This window comes from Oryctolagus cuniculus, chromosome 3 (assembly GCF_051225735.1).
Source record: "Oryctolagus cuniculus isolate XC-2025 breed Fujian yellow rabbit chromosome 3, ASM5122573v1, whole genome shotgun sequence".
In the NCBI taxonomy this organism is placed as follows: domain Eukaryota; kingdom Metazoa; phylum Chordata; class Mammalia; order Lagomorpha; family Leporidae; genus Oryctolagus; species Oryctolagus cuniculus.
This window is the reverse complement of record NC_142869.1, coordinates 154937963-154958780: the sequence shown is the minus strand read 5'-3', so window position 1 is coordinate 154958780 and position 20818 is coordinate 154937963. Positions and strand designations below refer to the sequence as shown.

The window sequence follows — 20818 nt, the reverse complement described above, 5'->3', positions numbered from 1 at the left end:
TCTTTCTTTTTAGTAATATTAATACTCATACAAGTAAAGAAAACAAGTAATTCAGAAGCTGTGAATTATGCTCTTTAAAGTGTTCTGAAAAGGAAAACATTGTTTAAAAATTTTAAGATATTCAATATATGCTAGTCTATAACAATGAGTTGAAATATATTTCCATACTCAAAGTTCGATTAGAATCTAATGAAAGGCTGGCGCCGCAGCTCAATAGGCTAATCCTCCACCTTGCGGCGCCAGCACACTGGGTTCTAGTTCCAGGTCCCGGTCGGGGCGCCAGATTCTGACCTGGTTGCCCCTCTTCCAGGCCAGCTCTCTGCTGTGGCCAGGGAGTGCAGTGGAGGATGGCCCAAGTACTTGGGCCCTGCACCCTATAGGAGACCAGGATAAGTACCTGGCTCCTGCCATCAGATCAGTGTGGTGTGCCAGCTGCAGCGTGCCGGCTGCGGCAGCCATTGGAGGGTGAACCAACGGCAAAGGAAGACCTTTCTCTCTGTCTCTCTCTCCCTCTCACTGTCCACTCTGCCTGTCAAAAAAAAAGAAAAAAAAAGAATCTAATGAAATTCTCATTCACCCTAAAGTAAAGCAGAACTTCTCACATGTTAGTGTAGGAATCTCAAGAACATTTCAATATTTTGGAATTTCATTTTCTTATGAGTGACCAGTAAAGTTTTCCAGAATCTGTGTATAGACAATGATAATGACAATGTGATGAAACAACTGCTATAACAGGCTGAAATGCATACATGCATACCCTTATATTGTTACTACATGCTTTAATTTCTAATATGGTATGTATTAGTAGATATAAGACCCATGAACCAACGCTCTTTATGGTCTACTATAATGTTTTGTTAGAGATTCAAAAGTTTTTGGAAAAGAAAAGGTTTTAGAACTACTGACTTAAGAAAATATATATTTTGAGTCCATATTTAATTTGTAAAAGAGATATGTATAGCCCTGACTGTTAATGAACAACTTAATACGTTATCCATCTTAGTATTTTTTTTTTGTCTGTTGTACTTAATACTACTGGTTTAATTCTGTAATTAATACACAGTTATTCTTAGGTGTTGAAATTTAACTGAAATGTGATCCCTGTTAAATATAGAGTGGGAATAAGAGTGTGAAGAGATGTACAATTTGGGACATGCTCAAGCTGACTTGCCCCAAATGGTAGAGTTAGAAACGTACCAGGGTATTCCAATTCAATCCCATCAAGATGGCATGTACCAATGCCATCTCACTAGTCTAAGTGATCAATTTCTGTTCACAATTGATCATAATGATAGGACTAAGAGTCAAAGGGATCACTTAAACAAGTCTAGTGCCTGCTAATACTAACCGATAGAATAAATAAAGGGGAGAGCGATCCAACATGGGAAGTAAGATACACAGCAGACTCATAGAATGGCAGATGTCCTAAACAGCACTCTGGCCTCAGAATCAGCCCTAAAGGCATTCAGATCTGGCTGAAAAGCCCATGAGAGTATTTCAGGCATGGAAAGCCAAGACACTCTGGCAAAAAACAAACAAACAAACAAACAAAAAAAAAACCTAAATGAAAGATCTCCGTGAGTGAGATCCCAGTGGAAAGAACAGGTCTTCAAAGAAGGAGATACTTTTCTCTGAAGGGAGGAGAGAACTTCCACTTTGACTACGACCTTGTCTAAATAAGATAAGAGTCGGAGAACTCAGAAGGCTTCCATAGCCTTGGAAACTCATGACTGGTGCATAGGGAGATTACTGATGCCATAGACAGGAATGCCAATTTGTAAAGTCAACAACAGGAGTCACTGTGCACTTACTCCTCATGTAGGATCTCTGTCCTTAATGTGCTGTACATTGAGATTTAATGCTATAACTAGTACTCAAACAGTATATTTCACTTTGTGTTTCTATGGGGGTGCAAACTGTTGAAATCTTTACTTAATGTATACTAAACTGATCTTTTGTATATAAAGAAAATTGAAAATGAATCTTGATATAAATGTTAGGGGAGAGAGAGCGGGAAAGCGGAGGGTTGCGGGTGGGAGGGAAATCATTGGTGGGGGGGGGGGGAAGCCAATGTAATCCATAAGCTGTACTTTGGAAATCTATATTCATTAAATAAAAGTTTAAAAAAAGAGATATGTAAGTTTTTTTCTTTAAAATGATTTGATTTTCAATTCCTTTACTTTGAAACAATAAAATATTTCATTTACAATTAATGATGGCAAAAGTTAAACTTGTTTTTTTAATAAAGCAAAACAAAGTTGATTAGAATATTTCAGAAATGCAAAAATATGCATTCATTTTTTGTTTTAAGAAGTACATTTTCTAGCATCAAGTAAGAAAAATATTTATTAAATCCAAGAAATATGCATAGGTAAACATTTTTAGAAAATGGTGAAATTAACCCCATGTGATGAAAAAAGAATAACATCATAATTTTAATCATTAGATACAAAGTGACTCAAATATAAACCTGTATGTCATTCATAGGTTATCCAGAATTTTTGTGAAAGCTATACTAAATTAAAATGAAATACTCAGTGGATATAATTACAAAGCAACTCAAGTTTTATTCTAAACAGTAGTAATTGATCTTACAGTGAGATTTATTCTGTAATCATGGAAGTCAATGGCATTTACAACTAGAATAAATTAAGGTAAATGAAGAGGAAAATTGTGTTCTGTGTAACATTTAGTTCATTATAGGCTTAAACAACTATGTCAATCCATGTTCATCAATAGAAGTTATAGTGCTTGCAGGCATAATTGAATGAAAATATTATCTCCAAGAAATAGCCTATGTTACACAAGCATAACTGATCTGCTTTTCAATTCTTACTGAATGAATAAAAAATGTAGATAATTTGCTGAATTATTGTATACTATCTCTTCTGTATTTTAATATAAAAAGAGAATTTGAGATCTCACTCTGTAGTTCTGGGAGATGTTGTTTCTTTGGGATTGCTTTTTCTTTTTGGAAAACATACTATGTTTATCTCTATTACTTGGGTTAATTGATATCCCCATGGTGCTGGCATTGTAGCATAGCAGGAGAAGTAGCTGTTTGCAATGCTAGCATGCTGTATAGGAGCACTGGCTTCAGACACAACTGCTCTGCTTCCAATCCAGTGTCCAGCTGCTGTGCCTGGAAAAGCAGCAGAAGTTGGGCACGCACTTGTGGCACTGACACCCATGTGATAGACCTGAATGGAGTTCAGGCTTCTGGCTTTATCTCTCCCTAGCACTGACTGTTCTGGCCATTAGGGGGAGTGAACAAAGAATGAAAGATTTCTCTCTCTCTCTCTCTCTCTCTCCTTTTCATTCTGCCTTTCAAAACAATAGAATAAATGCTTTAGAAAAAGGAAAAAAATGCTCATGATTAATTCAAGAGATTGAACAAGATTCTTGAGGAAATTAACTCATTGAGATATATAGATTCTAATTATGAATGCTAGTTTATTATTGCTAATAGGTGTGCATTTTATTTATAAGAAGGTAATAATGATAATAATAGTAGTAATATTGTTTATCTCTGAAAGATCTATCATTAAGCAGAACAACTCTGTCACTCCACTACATGAGGTAATCCCATTTTAGGATAAGGCAGAATGGGTCATAAGACAGCATGTAATTAGGTACCACTCCAGTGTTCAATTATGATATATTATCATTGAATTTTATTATGAAATATGCATTCTCTCCTTGCTAAGTGATTATTATACAACTCTGAATGGTAAGTTAATGCTCTAAAATATTGGAATTTCCAAAACTACCCACTCATATATCATTTCATTTTAAAAACACCTTCTTTTTATTTATTTTTTAAATTTATGTTTAGATAATATATTGGATTTTTTATCAGGAGTGTGTGACTAGCCTATTGGCTTCAATGCCATACAGATATATTTGAGCATACAGGTATATGTTTGTATCATGTATAGTAAGTCCATGGAAGAAGAGGACAAGCTAAATAAAAAGCTTTGCCAAATATAAGAAACATTCAGATAATAAGTTCTTAAAAAACATTAAATTGTGTATGGAAGAGAAGGGTGCCATTTGTTATAAGCCCATTAAAAGAGAACAGAGAAAGACAGATTACATGCCTGATAATCAGTGTATAAGCGTATCTACAAATATTCTTATATTGAAACATTTATAATTATATTTTAGATGTTAGTCCATACTGTTATCTCCAACTCCAATCTATTACTTTTTTGATCATTCTAACTGCTTCTATCTGTTTATCGATTCCTCTTCCAAAAATGAGAAACCTAATTTTCTACCACCTACTTACATAATTTTTAAAAATTGTAGTATCCATGTATAATGGTTGAGAATTATGAACCTACGCCTCCATGGGAAGCAACTCTACCAACTAGAGTAAAGGGCTAGGTACGATTTTGCTTGCCTTTTGTCTTACAATCTCTATTCATTTCCAGGGTTTCTCAGGGCAGCACCTACTCCCCCATATAATTCATACATGTAAATACAAGAACACTTAAAAAGTTCCTGTAAATGTGAATTATGAAAAAAAAATCTATACATGAATTTTAAAAACTTTTGTGCCGAAATAAGCTTTTCTTTTAATTCTATTTTTCCATCTTTTTTTTTTTTTTTTTTTTTTTTTTTTTTTTTTTTTTTTGCTGGCTCATGCAGAGTATTGTTTCACTATCTGAATTCTACCCTGGGATCCCCAGATAACTATATTTTTACTTTTGGTGCTGTAAATTCATATGAGAATTGATAAATGATAAGTATTTTATTCACCTTTACAATCTAATAAAAATAGTTAATCGCTCCATAAAATGTCTTATGCTTCACTTCTCAATAGCCTCACTGGCAATCATTGATAACTGCACTCTATTTTTCTTCTTCCATAACTTTGTATTATAATCATAGGTGTAGAAAATGAGCTTCTATATTTAAGATTAACTCTTATTGTTTTTATTGCTTGATAGCACGATGCTTTTTATTGATTAATTTTACACTTTGTTTCATGTGCTTATTTATCATCTCTATATATTATATGTTAAGGGGTCTGTTCAGATATTTTACCCAAATATATATTTTTATTATTGAGTTGTCAAGATTTAATTGTGTATTTTGTATAGAAAGTCTTTTATCAGATATTTATTTTGAAAGTATTTTCTTATATTGTGTAGTTTGTTGTACATTCTCATTATTGAGGCATTTAAAATGCAGAAGTTTGTAATTTTAATATAGGCTATCCTGACTATTTTTCTTTATGATACATGACATCATTTTGTATCTAACACTGTATGTATGACAAATCCAAAGACATGCCATTTATTCACTGTCTTATTAAAAATGTTATATTGCTAATAATTATCCACATATATTTGTAATCCAATTATTATTATTTTTATTTTATCATTTTAAAGAAGGAAGAAAAGGAGAGAGAGAGAGAGAGCCCTTCTGCTAGTGAACTCCCCCTATGCCCGCAATGATTGTGGTTGGGCCAGGTTGAAATTATGAGCTGGGAACTCAATCCAAATCTCCCACATTAGTTGCAGGGCTACAACTACTTGAGCCATTTGCCTGGTACATTTTATCACATACATTAACAGGAAGCTGGAATTGGAAGCTCATCCAGGACTCAAATCCAGGCACTCCAATGTGGATGCATAAACCCCAACTGGCATCTAACAGCTAAGTTAAATTACCTCCCCAGTGATGGATCTTGAATTATTTTTTTCTGTAAGGGGTAAGATCTATGTCTAGATTCATAATTTTTGGTCTAAATGTATGTCCAATTGCTCTGAAGCAACTTATTATAATGTTTACTTTTCTATTTGAATTGTTTGTCCTTTTATTGAAGAATAATTGACAATCCTTGGATAAGTCATTATCTGTGCTTTCCAATCTGTTTCAATAGTCTGTGCTCATTCTTATCCCATTCATGGAAATTTTTTTAATTAATTTTTTTGACAGGCAGAGTTAGTGAGAGAGACAGAGACAGATTTTTAAAAAGCCATGAAATCCAGTCCTCTTCTTTAGTATATGTTGGCTATTTTAGACCCTTTACCTCCCACATAATTTTTAGAATCAGTTGATTTTCATTCACAAAATTATTTTCTGAATTTTATGAATATTTCTTAGAATCTGTGCATCAAGTTGGGAAAGATTATTAGGAGAAAAATATTGAGTTCCCCAGTCTATGATCAGGGAGAGTACATCCATATATTTAAAAATTATTTGAATCATTATAATTGTTTCATAACTTGCCCATATAGGTTGTCATCCTGATATTTTAAAGTTACATCTGTATAACTGATATTGCATTTTTAATTTGAAGTGTAGTTGAGTTTTGAATCTTACACAGTCTTGATCCACAAGCATTATATATGGTTAGATTTGATTTATTATTATTTTGTTAAGGACTCCTGAGTCTATGTTTATGACCTACATTGTATAGTTTTCTTATTTTTAATATTGCTATTTGGTTTTGCTATTGAAGTAATGCAGTAAATATGTTCCCCCGGTTTCCAGTTTCTGGGGAAAAATTTTAGTATTTCTCTATAAATATTTCAGAGAATCACTGAATTACTCGACTGGACCTAGAAAACATACTAATATAATTAAGATATTAATTATTAATTTATTTACATTAATAGATAGAGGACATTCCAAATTAGGTGCTTCTTCTGTTGTGATAATTTGCCCAGGAAGGCAGTAGAGGATGGCCCAAGTGCTTGGGCCCCTGCACCCATGTGGGAGACCAGGAGGAAACACCTGGCTCCTGGCTTCGGATCGGCGTAGTTCTGGCAGTAGCGGCCATTTGGGGGGGTGAACCAACGGAAAGAAGACCTTTCTCTCTGTCTCTCTCTCTCTCTCTCACTGTCTAACTCTGTCAAATAAAAAAAAAAAAAAGATACTGACTTTTTATATTACAATAGTCATTTTCTATTTCAACCTTTCATTTTTACCACTTTTATATAACTTATTTTTAATGACCTATTGTTCAGTGCACACACACATACTCACACACAATATTACACTGTGGTCATGAAGAAGTGATCCCCTTTTTTTTGATTTGTAGTGCTGTTACTTATCCCTGATAATGTGCCTGTCTCTGAAGTCAGTCTGTTTTTCTCTGAAGTTAATTTATCTATATTTCAGCCCTTTACAATTCTAAGTAAATATGTAATATAAAGAAGTAAATTAGAATTTTCCCTCCAGCATATTCATCCCCTGCAACCCTGCAGATTTGGCTTCTGGAATCATTTGTGTATCAACTTTATTTTTATTTACTTTGTAAATTTATTTGACAGGTAGAGCTACAGAGAGAGAGAGAGAGAGAGAGAGAGAGAGGGAGGGAGGGAAGGAGGAAGAGAGAGATAGAGAGAGAAAAGTCTTCCTTCCGTTGGTTCACTCCCCAAATGGCCACCACAGCCAGCGCTGAGCCCATCCAAAGCCAGGAGCCAGGTGCCAGGTGCTTCCTCCTGGTCTCCCACGTGGGTGCAGGGGCCCAAGAACCTGGGCCATCCTGCACTGCCCTCTCAGGCCACAGCAGAGAGCTGGACTGGAAGAGGAGCAACCAGGAATAGAATCAGCACCCACATCGTATACCAGTGCTGCAGGCGGAGGATTAACCAAGTGAGCCATGGTGCCAGCCCCTGTGTATCAACTTTTTAAAATAGTTAAAATAGTTAACAAGCTGTATATCTGTCCATCTCTTTATTTCTAAACTACCGGATTTTTTATATATAAGAGATCTTCTTACAGAAACAATTGTGATAATTCATTAATAAACTCATCATTGACATATATGTATCACCATCAACTGGTCCGTCAATGTTTTTCATTCAAATCGTGGGCCTTTGTTTCCCTATAACTTCCTCTTTTTAATTATTTTCTGGTTTTAAATGAGGAACTGATATGACTCCTCTTATATCCTCTCATTGGTTATTTTTGAGGTCGATTACACTTTCAAAAATGTAATTAAGGTGATGGTGCTGTGTTGCATTAGGATAAGCGTCCACCTGCAGTGCTGGCATCCCATGTGCGCCCAGGTTCGAGTCCCAGCTGATCCACTTCTGATCCAGCTCCCTGTTGATAGCCTGGGAAAGCAACAGAATACTGCCCAACTGCTTGGCCCCTGCACCCATGTGAGAGACCTGAGAGAATCTTCTGGATCCTGTCTTCAGATGGACCCATCTCCAGCCCTTGCAGCCATTTGAGGAGTGAACAAGAAGATGAAAAACCTCTCTCTGTCTCGACCTCTCTGTCTGTAACTCAGTCTCTTAAGTAAATAAATAAATCTTTTTTTAAAATAAAGTAATTGTTGGGGCTGGCGCCATGGCGCAGTAGATTTGCCCTCCACCTGCATCACTGGCATCCCATATCGACACCAGTTCTAGTCCCAGCTGTTCCTCTTCCAAACCAACTCTCTGTTGTGGCCTGAGAAAGCATTAGAAGGTGGCCCAGGTTCTTGGGCCCCTGCACCCATGTAGGAGACTCGAAGGAGCTCCTGGCTCCTGGCTTCAGATCAGCACAGCTCTGGCCATTGCGGCAACCTGGAGAGTGAACCAGCAGATGGAAGACCTTTCTCTCTGTCTTTCCCTCTCACTATCTATAATTCTCTCTCTCAAATAAATAAATAAATAAATAAACATTTTAAAAAAAAGTAATTGTCGGCCGGCGCCACGGCTCAATAGGCTAATCCTCCACCTGAGGCACTGGCATACCTGGTTCTAGTCCTGGTCGGGGAACCGGATTCTGTCCTGGCTGCCCCTCTGTCCAGTCCAGTTCTCTGCTGTGGCCCGGGAGTGCAGTGGAGGATGGCCCAAGTGCTTGGGCCCTGCACCCCCATGGGAGACCAGAAGAAGCACCTGGCTCCTGGTTCCAGATCAGCGTGGTGCACCAGCCACAGCGTGTTGGCCGCAGCTGCCATTGGAGAGTGAACCAATGGAAAAAAGGAAGACCTTTCTCTCTGTCTCTCTCTCTCTCACTGTCCACTCTGCCAGTCAAAAAAAAAAATTAAAAAAAGTAATTGTCTTAAAGTTTACAATTATCATTATGAACTAAGCTAGCTTTACTTGTAAGTAGCATTGTTTCATTTCAGGTGTGCTATAGTTTACTTGATATTTTAATATCCACACTCTCATATTTTTCTGATAATTCTGTCATTTGATTCTGTTACTCATATGCCATATCATCCCATATATTGATACTATTATTACTTTAAACACTGTCATTATAAGATAGTCAATAAATGAATATAAACAATTTTATTTCATCTTTATTTGTTCTGTTTATATAATCTTCCTTTTATACTAGGCATATGTCTTTCATCTTATCATTTTCCTTCTGCCTGAAAAAAATATTTTAACATTTTTTTTTTCAAGAATGGGCTCCTGGCAATGAATCTCCTCAATTTTTATTTGTCTTAGAAAGTTTTCATTTCTCTTTCTTTTTGAAGTTAATTGTGCTGGATATAAAATTCTATATCAGTTGTTATTTCTCATTCATCTAAATATTTGACTCAACTCTTCCCTTCTCCCAATGATTTCTGACCAAATGTCCACTTTTGCCTCATCAGACTTTTCCCAACATTATGGCTATACCTGATGATCACATTGGTAATGTCCCATTGTAGTACAGTTTGGTCACAGCTGCCAGAGATGAAGACACATTCTCTCCAAGAAGGAACACTTAGAAAAGCTCAAAGTGATTGGTGAGATAAAATGAGTCACTGGAGCAATATCGCATTTCTGAAGCTCATAGCTATTATTAAATAAGCATACACACAAAGATTAACTTAAATCCTCACTTTAGAGACACATTTATCTAGCTTCCAAATAAGAAAATATGGTCGTAAGAAATCTATCTTCAAAATGAGAGTTGTATTTTTCAGATATTTTGCAGAGATTTTTATTTCAAGCCTTTTATTCTGATTGTATCTGGGAAGTTCTATGTCTTTGTCTAAATTAACCATCACTTCTTTCATGTTGTCCACTTTTATCATTAGAGCTTTAAAAATAGTAATAGTATTTATTTTATATTCCCTATCTGAGAATTGCAACATCTTTGACATTTAAAACTCTCATTTTGAAGAAAGGTTTCTTATGACCATATTTTCTTATTTGGAAACTGAGATAAATGTGTCTCTAATGTGAGGATTTATGTTAATCTTTGTGTGTATGCATATTTAATTGCAGCTATGAACTCCAGAAATCCGATATTGCTCCAGTGATTCATTTTTTTTTTTTTTGACAGGCAGAGTGGACAGTGAGAGAGAGAGACAGAGAGAAAGGTCTTCCTTCGAGTTTTTCTAAGTGTTCCTTCCCAGAGAGAATGTGTCTTCATCTCTGGCAGCTGTGACCCAGCTGTACTACAATGGGACATGACCAATGTGATGGTCAGGTGTGAGGACCAGAGGTGTTCCACAGTTTTCTAATTAAAACTCCAGTCCTTTGGTGAACCTGTGTTTCTGACCTTCAATCTTCCCAAGTGTTATTTCTTGCAAAGATTCCTCCTACTGAAATGATGCAGTAGAGTACAGGGGGACCCAAAATTGAGGAAATGTCCTTTCTTCCAAGTCCTAGGACAAGGATTAGAGAATATGACTCTGTTAGGGAAAAGAACCAATGTGATTTTCCTAAGGATTACTCTGAAACTCTCCCTGTCTGAGCCACAAGGCATCCTTTTTCAAATATTCACCCTTTCCAAACATGGTGCAGAACTTGAGATAAAACTATTCAATAGATCGTGCAATCTATAATCCGCCAAAAATGCTATGTGAACAACTTAACTATTCTCACAACGTTTTAGTAATTTCTAAGTTTACTGTATAATTTATAACTTTTATAAATTTATTATAGAAAACATTCAGCCAATCCATTTGCCAAATTATGTTAAAATTGCTAAAAGTATCTTAATTCTCTGGAAGAAGTAATTACGTTATAGTGACATCTCGAAAATTACACTTTTCCATCTAAAGAATAGAATGGAAAGGGAAAAATTAGATATTTAATGACGACTTATATTATTTTATTACTTTGACTTAATGAAAAATTTTCTACCACATAAGTCCAAAGAAAATAAAGACACTTTACTGAAGAAAATTTAGGCCGGTGCTGTGGCTCACTTGGTTAATCCTCCTTCTGTGACGCTGGCATCCCACGTGGGTGCCAGGTTCTAATCCCAGTTGCTCCTCTTCCAGTCCAGCTCTCTGCTGTGGCCGGAAAGGCAGTGGAGGATGCCCCAGGTGCTTGGGCCCCTGCACACGCATGGGAGACCAGGAGGAAGCACCTGGCTCCTGCCTTCAGACTTGCGCAGTGCCAGCCATAGCAGCCATTCGGGGAGTGAACCAGTGGAAGGAAGACCTTTCTCTCTGTCTCTCTCTCTCACTGTCTAACTCTGCCTGTCAAATAACAAAAGAAAAGAAAATTTAATGTAGCTTTACAAAATAAGTGCATGGAATTTATTGATAACCATAGTGAGCTGAATTTTGAATGGATAATTTGTTTTTAAATATTTGTTTATTTTTCTTTATTCCAGATGCAGGGTGACATAGACATAAACATAAAGAGACAGAGCATGACAGACAGACAGAAAGCTCCCACATGCTTACTCACTCCCAGATGTCTGCAACAGCTGGTCCTGTGCCAGGCTAAAGCCCAGAGCCAAGAACTACCCTGATCTCATGGATGGCAGGAACTCACCTACCTCAGCTATAACCTGCTGCCTCCATGGTGCACATCTTCAGTTTGCTGGAATAACTCTTGTACTATCTTATAACATACATAAATTCTTTTCTAATTATTAAAAACTGTCAAGGTTGTGTCATCTTGCATAAAATATATTGAAACTTTATATGTAATTGATGGAAAAAATACAGTGAATTACAATGAATAGAAGACCTTGAAACCACTTAACCATGGCATACTCAATGTACTTGAAGGAAAATTCTCTGTATTAAAGAATTTTTAACAACCTGTAGTTAATATATATTCATGTGCAATCAAGTATCCATTTTATAAGCTGATGCCAGAAATCATATGTAGGCAAAATAAATGTTTTGAAAATCAAAACTAAAAAAGAAATATAAAGCATATGAATAAAATAAATTTCAGTACTTGATTACCTTGAATTACAGGAAAACATATCAAATAACCAATTGTGCACCTATTAATTTCTCACTGGAAAAATAGGATTTTATGAACTCTAATATTCATGATAAGTGAGGAAAGAAATACCTGAAACAGCATTATCTATATGGCCCAAACCAAATGCAGAGCAATAGGAAGAACAGTGCAGAAGATGAAAAAGTGAATAAATAAAGTATGTAAAGTTAGCAATGCAGTAATCATAGTATCATTGTAACTGCCTACTGAGGAAACAAAAGAGGCAGGAGACTGGCTTTCGCCTTGTGAAAAGCAAGCTGCTTCAGGTGCCTGCATGCCACATCACAGTGCCTGAGTTAGAGTTCCAGTTATGTTCCTGATTTCAGCTTCCTGCTATTGCAAATGCTGGGATGCCACAGGTTATCCAGCTACTTGTATTGTTTGCAGTCATATATGAGATACAAACTGAGTTCTTTTTTATAAGTTATTCATTTTGTTTGAAAGGCAGAGAGAGAGAGAGAGAGCGTTCAATCACTGGTTCATGCCCCAAAATGACATCAATGGCCAGAGCTGAACCAGGCTGAAGCCAGGAACCAGGAGCTCCATTCAAGTTTCCTGCGTGAGTAGCAGGGGCCCAAGCACTCGGTCTCTTTTCTACTGCCTCCTCAGGCACACTAGCAGTGAGCTAGTTTGGAAACAGAGTACCTGGTATGCAAACTGGTGTTTCACCCACTTTTCACGTGCATTAAAAATGAACAAATACAAAATGCAAACCCATATACATACATATACACATAAATATTCATTTATGTCTCTTCCTTGATCTATATAGATATTTTAATGATTTAGTGTTTATATACATTTTATATAGAATCATGTATAATTAATAAATGTATGACATAAAGCAACACCAGAATATTAAATAGAAAATGTATAAATAAGTACTATATGTATATATACACATATAATATATATGCAGTGTATATAACATCAGACTACAGTAGTATATTATATATGTATATAAAAATAAGTTTAGGGAAAACAATATATGCTCCTTTTATAGTTGCACATAGAAGAGTAAGAAAAGAATTCTCATTAGTGAATATTTTGAATATTTTCCTCTTTTTTTGTTAACCATGAAAGATGTGTATTTAGCAAGAGGGTTTTATAAGGATACAGAGAAAACAGATGCTTACTCAATCTGGGGAATTTAGGGATGGTATAATAAAGAGATTATTTATAAGTGTGGGGGCAGAACTTTAGGAAACCAACAAGTACTAGTAGAGTTGCACCAAAGCTGGCAACTACAAATCCAAAATATATGATATTTCAAATGGGATCAAGAAATAAAATCACTGGGCCTCATTGTGACACAATATATTCACTTCTTCAGGGTTATCTTAGGCCACTTTTGTATGCCCATTTTAAGATTTAGAGGAAGTCGCATGGTGGAAAGCATAATTGCTGCGATGATTTAGCGAATTGTTGAAGGGATGATACCTCCAGGGTTTAACACAGCGTTGCCCAAGGAAGCATTCAAAACAGCTGTGTGCACACAGCATTTGCCTTTCAAGTCTGATTGCTGATTCAGAGAAAGAGCATTGCCCTTTACCACCAAGGGATTTGCCTTATTTTTCATACGCACTGCTTTCCTGGGGTGTTGTAGTACATCACTACACATTTAGTGACTTTGAAAAGAAGAAGAGTAATTTCCACAATTTTGGATTCCAGAAGTCTGAAACCAAGGGGGTGAGGTGGGAGAGGTCACACTTTTGACAAAGGGTCTGGGGAAAATCTGTTTCGTGACTCCTAGAGCTGTTGTCAAACATTCAACTTTTGCCTCTGTCCTCTCATCACTTTTTTTCTCTGTCTTTTCTTTTTATCTTTTATAAAGTCATTTATTATTATATCTAGGTGCCTTATAGATAATACAGGACAATCACCTGTCTCAAAATCCCTAATTTAACTGCATCTCCAATACAGATTTTATTCAATTAAGGTGAGATTTACAAGGTCCAGACATTAAGATGTGGACACATCTTTTCATGAGCCAACATTCAAACCACTATATACAGTTACTGAATACATTGGCACTTAGAGATATTAGGGGGTTAGCAATTTGGCTGACACACCCATATCTGAGACTGCAAACTCTAAAGATTAAGGATTGGGTGTATTCTCTCAGTTTTATTTTTCCATACTTAACTTTTACCTTGGACAGTTTCTAAATATCAAAAGTGTTTTTCTGCATTGTGGGTTCACAGTTTTCAATGATGCTAGGCAACCTCAATTTCACAAGAGTATTCAATAAGTGATGATTCAACACAAGGCTTATTAAAATATGTGGTCCAATCTGGCTGAAAAGCTGAAAAGCCCATGAGAGTATTTCAGGCATGGAAAGCCAAGACACTCTGGCAAAAAAAAAAAAAAAAAAAAAAAAAAAAAAAAAAAAACCCAACCTAAATGAAAGATCTCTGTGAGTGGTGAGATCCCAGTGGAAAGAACAGGTCTTCAAAGAAGGAGGTACCTGTCTCTGAAGGGAGGAGAGAACCTCCACTTTGACTATGACCATGTCTAAACAAGATAAGAGTCGGAGAACTCAAGGGGCTTCCATAGCCTTGGAAACTCATGACTGGTGCATAGGGAGATTACTGATGCCATAAACAGGAGTGTCAATTTGTAAAGTCAACAACAGGAGTCACTGTGCACTTACTCCTCATGTAGGATCTCTGTCCTTAATGTGCTGTACATTGAGGCTTAATGCTATAACGAGTACTCAAACAGTATATTTCACTTTGTGTTTCTATGGGGGTGCAAACTGCTGAAATCTTTACTTAATGTATACTAAACTAATCTTCTGAAAAAAAAAAAAAGAAGAAATTAGCAATTCCCAACTAGACTCTCCCTGGGATTAAACATGACAATAGGTCTGATCTGTTCTGATTTCATCATCATTTAAAAAAATCATCTATTATTTTTCACTTTATGTTTCTGTGTGGGAGCAAACTGTTGAAATCTTTACTTAATGTATGCTAAACTGATCTTCTGTATATAAAGAGAATCGAAAATGAAAAAAAAAATCATGAATCGCTTCTAAAAAAAAAAAAAAAATGTGGTCACGAACACTTTGGCCAGTAGTACAGATCTGAACAACAGTGCTACAATCTATGCATACAATGGCCATGGTTTATCAATGATCAAATGAGAACAAGGAAATAAAAGAAAAAATTAATCAGCTTAAGGATACAAGCTACTTAAACCCAATGTGTTTCAGCAACAGCTTGTTAGGACTTGGGGGTATTTCCATGTTTCCAGAAGATATGAGTACAAACTGTTTAAGCACAGATTGCCTCAACGACCAACCACCCACATACACCAAACTAATCAAAGATTCCCCAGTTTACAAGTTTTGATCAATCACTGTCAAGAGTAAGTTACTAACTACAGAAAAATTTAGCTATAACTAGCATGTCTTCAGCAAAAGCTATACAAATTAATTAACAGCAAATTAATTTGCTGAATGCATTTTGTCATGGGAATATCCTGTTTTCGGGTAAATTTCTAATCAATTTACTTTGCTATTGTTTTGGTGTTTTTTAAATCAAATATCATTTATTTTCAACAACTTTATTGAATTTTATAAATATCATATATGTATATATAAAGAAAACTGTACATATTTAATATGTACCATTTGATGAGTTTTGACAGATGAATATACCCATGACAGCCTCACCATAATCAAGGTAATAAACACATCCATCAACACTAAATGCTTCCTCCTGGCAGTCTTCTTTATCACAAAAGATCTCTTATGGTCTCTTCTGGGTGAGCCTCATCTGTTGTCATTTGCTGCTTCAACTGAAACAAACTTGCTGACAAATATAAACACACACACACACACACATAGACATACATGAAAAATATCTTTACAAGGCTTTACTGATTAAACACTTCACTTGTTAAGAAATTGAATTCTAGGGGCCTGTGCTGTGGCGCAGCAGGTAATGCCCTCGCCTGAAGCGCTGGCATCCCATGTGGGCACCGGTTCTAGTCCTGGCTGCCCCTCTTCTGATCCAGCTCTCTGCGGTGGCCTGGGATAGGAGTAGAGAATGTACCAAGTCCTTGGGCCCCTGCACCCACATGGGAGACTGGAACCTGGCTCCTGGCTTCAGATCAACGAAGCTCCGGCTGTTGCAGCCAATTGGGGAGTGAACCATCAGATGGAAGACCTCTCTCTCTCTCTGCCTCCCCTCTTTCTGTGTATAAATCTGACTTTAAAATAAATAAATAAATTCTAAAAAAGGAATTAAATTCTGTATGATTTATTTATATTTGAATTTTGACTTCTAAACTTTAAATTGATTTAAATTGAAAGAGTTGGAAGTACAATAGAAATATTTTTGTGTATGCATATTTGTATATTTTATTTCTAAAGTTTTATAAACTAAGTTGTCATACCAATGATCCGCACTCAACACCACTGAATTATATCCAATATTCTGGTTATAAACCAGTTCATAATAATTACATGTACATATCATGGTAAAATTCAAGACAAAGAAAAACAAAAACAACAAACCTAAAAAACCTCAAATCTTTATTTATAAATCTAATTCTAAATTTAATATCTCATTACGATAAACATCAAAATTAGCTTGTGCAAAAATGCATTTGCATAACTCTGAAATAGAACAAAATATCCTCTACCTTCATCTTCCTCAAATGAAAATTCCATTTTTTTTTCAAATGCTTAGTCCAAATCCTTGGAGTAATCTTCATTTGCTTCTTTCTCTCAAAGGTAACATAAGATCAGTCAACAAAATGCAGATGCCTCTTCACATAAGTCGGTACACAAAATCTGACTACCACTTAAAATAAAACCCAAGTCAAATGACCATCCTCTTTTGCAAGAACTATAACAAGACTTTCTTAAGGGGCTTCTCTGCTTTAGTCATAGACATCAGTCTCCTAACCTTTGATCTCAAAATTATGGCCTCAGTGATCTTTTTATAACAAAAGTACTATACATTTACTCTTCTCTAAGATGTCTTATGGCTTTTTTTCTTTTCCCAGAAAAAAAAGCAAAAAACAAACAAACAAACAAAAAATAAAAACACCTGCCTTTAAGTTACCTTAAAAGGGAGTTGAAATCAGAAAAGGTACAACCCAAAGCAAACAGGATATTGTGTCCCATGTTACAGCTTAACCTGTTGCACCACAAACCACCCCCAGGTGGTGATATTTTTTGATATGCCTGCTCCATTTCTAATACTCTTCCCGGAAAAGCTGTAGACTCTGGTACCTAGTGTTCAGCTATGCATCTGAGAAGTGACTTTCCTGTATTATAATTCACAATGTACAAACCTCTATTTTCCTTGGCAATAGCAGTTAGCTTTTTGTTCTTTTTCAGTGACAAATACTTTATTTGCATTGTAAGACATGTTTATTTTTTACTATTATTGATAACAATTTATTTCAAAGTCATGTAAATACAGCAAGATTCAGGCTGGACACAAACTTGATTGTATCCATGTTTGCATGGGATACAGAAAGCAGCACTACACAAGGAGAGCAACAAGGCACTTTCCTCCTTCCTGAAAAAAACTTTGCTAGATAAGGCGATGGATGGGCAGCTTTATAAAAATGTCTTCTACTCACCTTTATACACGGCAGCACAATCCAAAGGAATTTTCTCTTTTTGTCATTTTTTAGTTTGAAATTTGGAGTGAGTCTTCTTCTTGTTCCACACGAGAGGAAACAGATAGAACCATTTAAATCTACTTCTCTAAAGCCCTGGGTTATAAAAATGACCCAAGAATAATACTTCACACCTAAGCATAAATAGCTACATGAAGATTACTGATCATTTTCCTCTTCCATTATTTCTTTCTTTTTTTTTTTTTTTTTTTTTTTGGACAGGCAGACTTAGACAGAGAGAAACAGAGAGAAAGGTCTTCCTTCCATAGGTTCACTCCCCAAATGGCTGCCACGGCCGGCGCTGCACTGATCTGAAGCCAGAAGCCAGGTGCTTCCTCCTGGTCTCCCATATAGGTGCAGGGCCCAAGCACTTGGGCCATCCTCCACTGCCTTCCCGGGCCACAGCAGAGAGCTGGACTGGAAGAGAAGCGACTGGGACAGAATCCAGTGCGCCAACCAGGACTAGAACCCCAGGTACCGGCGCTGCAGGCGGAGGATTACCCTAGTGAGCCACAGGGCCGGCCTCTCTTCCATTCTTTCAACTCTGCTATGGCTGGAGAGTAAACAATAGCCATAGGACAATCTCTACCATTAGAATGCCTCAAGATATCTTCTGGTGTGACGATGCTGACCTGATCATCATCAAACTTAATCTGCTCTTCGTGTTTCCTGTGACCCATGATACATAATGACCTGAAGAACTGCACCTTCCTGGTGTGTCAGCATTGCTTTAAGTCAGAGCGTCCACAATTATTGGATCCAATATCATCAGCAAGTGAAAAGGGTTCAACCTAACTTCTTTCAGGGGGTTACTCTTCTTGTCACTTGTATTTGGCTACTGAATCACTTTCTTATCTTCCAGATCCTTGGATTGTGAATAAAAAGACCATTTTTCCTTGATGTTTGGCGAGATATTTCATGCACATCCAACATCAGAGGAAATTTGACATCTTTAAGAACTTTGGCATTCACAGATTCCTTCTCTTTATAAAAAAGAAAATTGAGCCCTCTGAATAGTCAAGTAAGCAGATGGCCAGTTGATCTTGGGAGAGTTGATATACAAAGTGTTTCTTTACAGTATTGGAGAATGTTTAGTGATTTCTTCCTGAAGTTGCCATTTAAGTCTTCTGAAACCACTTCACCTCCTTTCTGATTGATGAAACAGCTAAGCTGAAGCTAATTTTCCTTTCCTTTGGTGAGTTCTTTTTCTTCAGATTTTGTACATTTGTATTTTCAAACTCAGCAACAAAGAACTGATCAGTTAAACTTCCTTTTAAGAAGGCATCACTGCTGCTGTAGATGAATGTGTCTCTTTAACAGAATCATCCTCTATGGCTTCCAATTTTTGTTGTAATACTCACATCATTGGGATCCAACATTCCCTGTCATCCTGTTGAAGACACTGTCTTTGTTCACCCTTCTCAGCAAGCAGGGAGAAAGCCGAAAATTGCAGTAGAATAATAGGTTCAGTATTAGAGGAAGTTTTATCCATGTAATCAAACAATCTCTAAGGGTTGCAGTAATATACCGTGCTGAATTCATTTTCCCTGAAGCTCTCAAGGCATCTGCATACCTTTAAAGGCATCTTTGAGTTCAGGTATAGTACAAATACACTGAACCGTAGCATTCATGAAACAAGTGTTACCAACACGTGTCAATCCACAAGGTAATTCCACAGCAGATGATAACTGTTCTTTGCTCATGTCTTCTACAGTTGCCCCACTTCTGATCCAGCTCCCTACTAATGTACCTGGCAAAGTCAGGGAAGATGGCTCAAGTGCTTGGGCCCCTGCACCCACGTGTGAGACCTGGAAGAGGCTCTTGACTTGGGATAGGCCCCAGTTTGGGATTGGCGGCAATTTAGGAAATGAATCAGTGGATGGCAGATAGATCTCTCTCTCTCTCTCTCTCTCTCTCTAACTTTACCTTTCAAATAATAAATAAATATTAAAAAATTTTTGATACATATTGCCAACTAATTATAGGTGATATTATTGTAAAAGTATCCAAATCTAGTTGTCTTTCAGAAAGAAATAATTCAATGTCTTCATAGGCAGAGAGAAAGCACAAAAAACTTAAAATGTATAATAAAACTAAAATTTAATAAGGTATCAGAAAATTGAATAAATATTAGAACTGTCCTCAAAATGCAAATTGGTAGCAATGCAATGCATTATCACAAAATGTTTGTAAGATTCTACTGTATGAGTCATAAAACTTTAATTAATCATGGAATATCCATATACAAGATAAAACTACGTGAAATTTTGCAACATCTTTTTAGTTATTTTATGATATCTAGAACAATTTCATTTAAATTTATAAGAAAATACTAAGAACTCAAATGGTAAAAGTATGAAAATTTCACCTCATAACAAAAATAGTGAACAAATATATAAAAAATATTCTTGACACTAATAAAAAATATAAATTAGAGGGTTAGGTGTTGCAGAATTATGAGTAAAGCTACCACCTGCAACACCGACATCCAATATGGGAGCCTGTTCGAGTCCCAGAAGCTCCACTTGTGATCCAGCACTCTGTTAGTGCACCTTGGAATGCAGTGGAAGGTGGTCCAAGTTCTTGAGCCCATGCACCCACATGGACACCCAGTTGAAGCTCCTGGCTATTGACTTTGGACTAGCCTAGCTCCAGCCACTGTGGCTATTTGGAGAGTGAACTAGAAGATGAAAGATCTCTCTCTCTTTTCCTCTCTCTCTGTCTTTCCCTCTCTCTCTGTAACTATACCTTTCAAATAAATAAATAAATCTTTGAAAAAAAAGAAAAGAAATAATAATTAGAGCAAAGAAATTGCACTCAATATTTAAGCACATAATTTAGAGTAACAGATTGTAAGAGTTTAAGGAAAATGTAGAGACAATTTGATATATAAATGGATATATTCCATTGGAAAACAACATTGGCACATCAATCAAAACTCATAAAAATCCCCACAGTGCAAGATTAAGAAGCCTTGGAGATCTGCTGCACAATGCTTTTCCATAGTTCCAATACTGTATAGTATATATAAA

General features: G+C 36.3%; 1 pseudogene; it reads right to left on the bottom strand.

Moving 5' to 3' along the window:
* The window catches only part of LOC127486681 (ubiquitin carboxyl-terminal hydrolase 14 pseudogene), a 189114-nt pseudogene that overhangs the window by 68650 nt on the left and 99646 nt on the right, over nucleotides 1-20818 (bottom strand).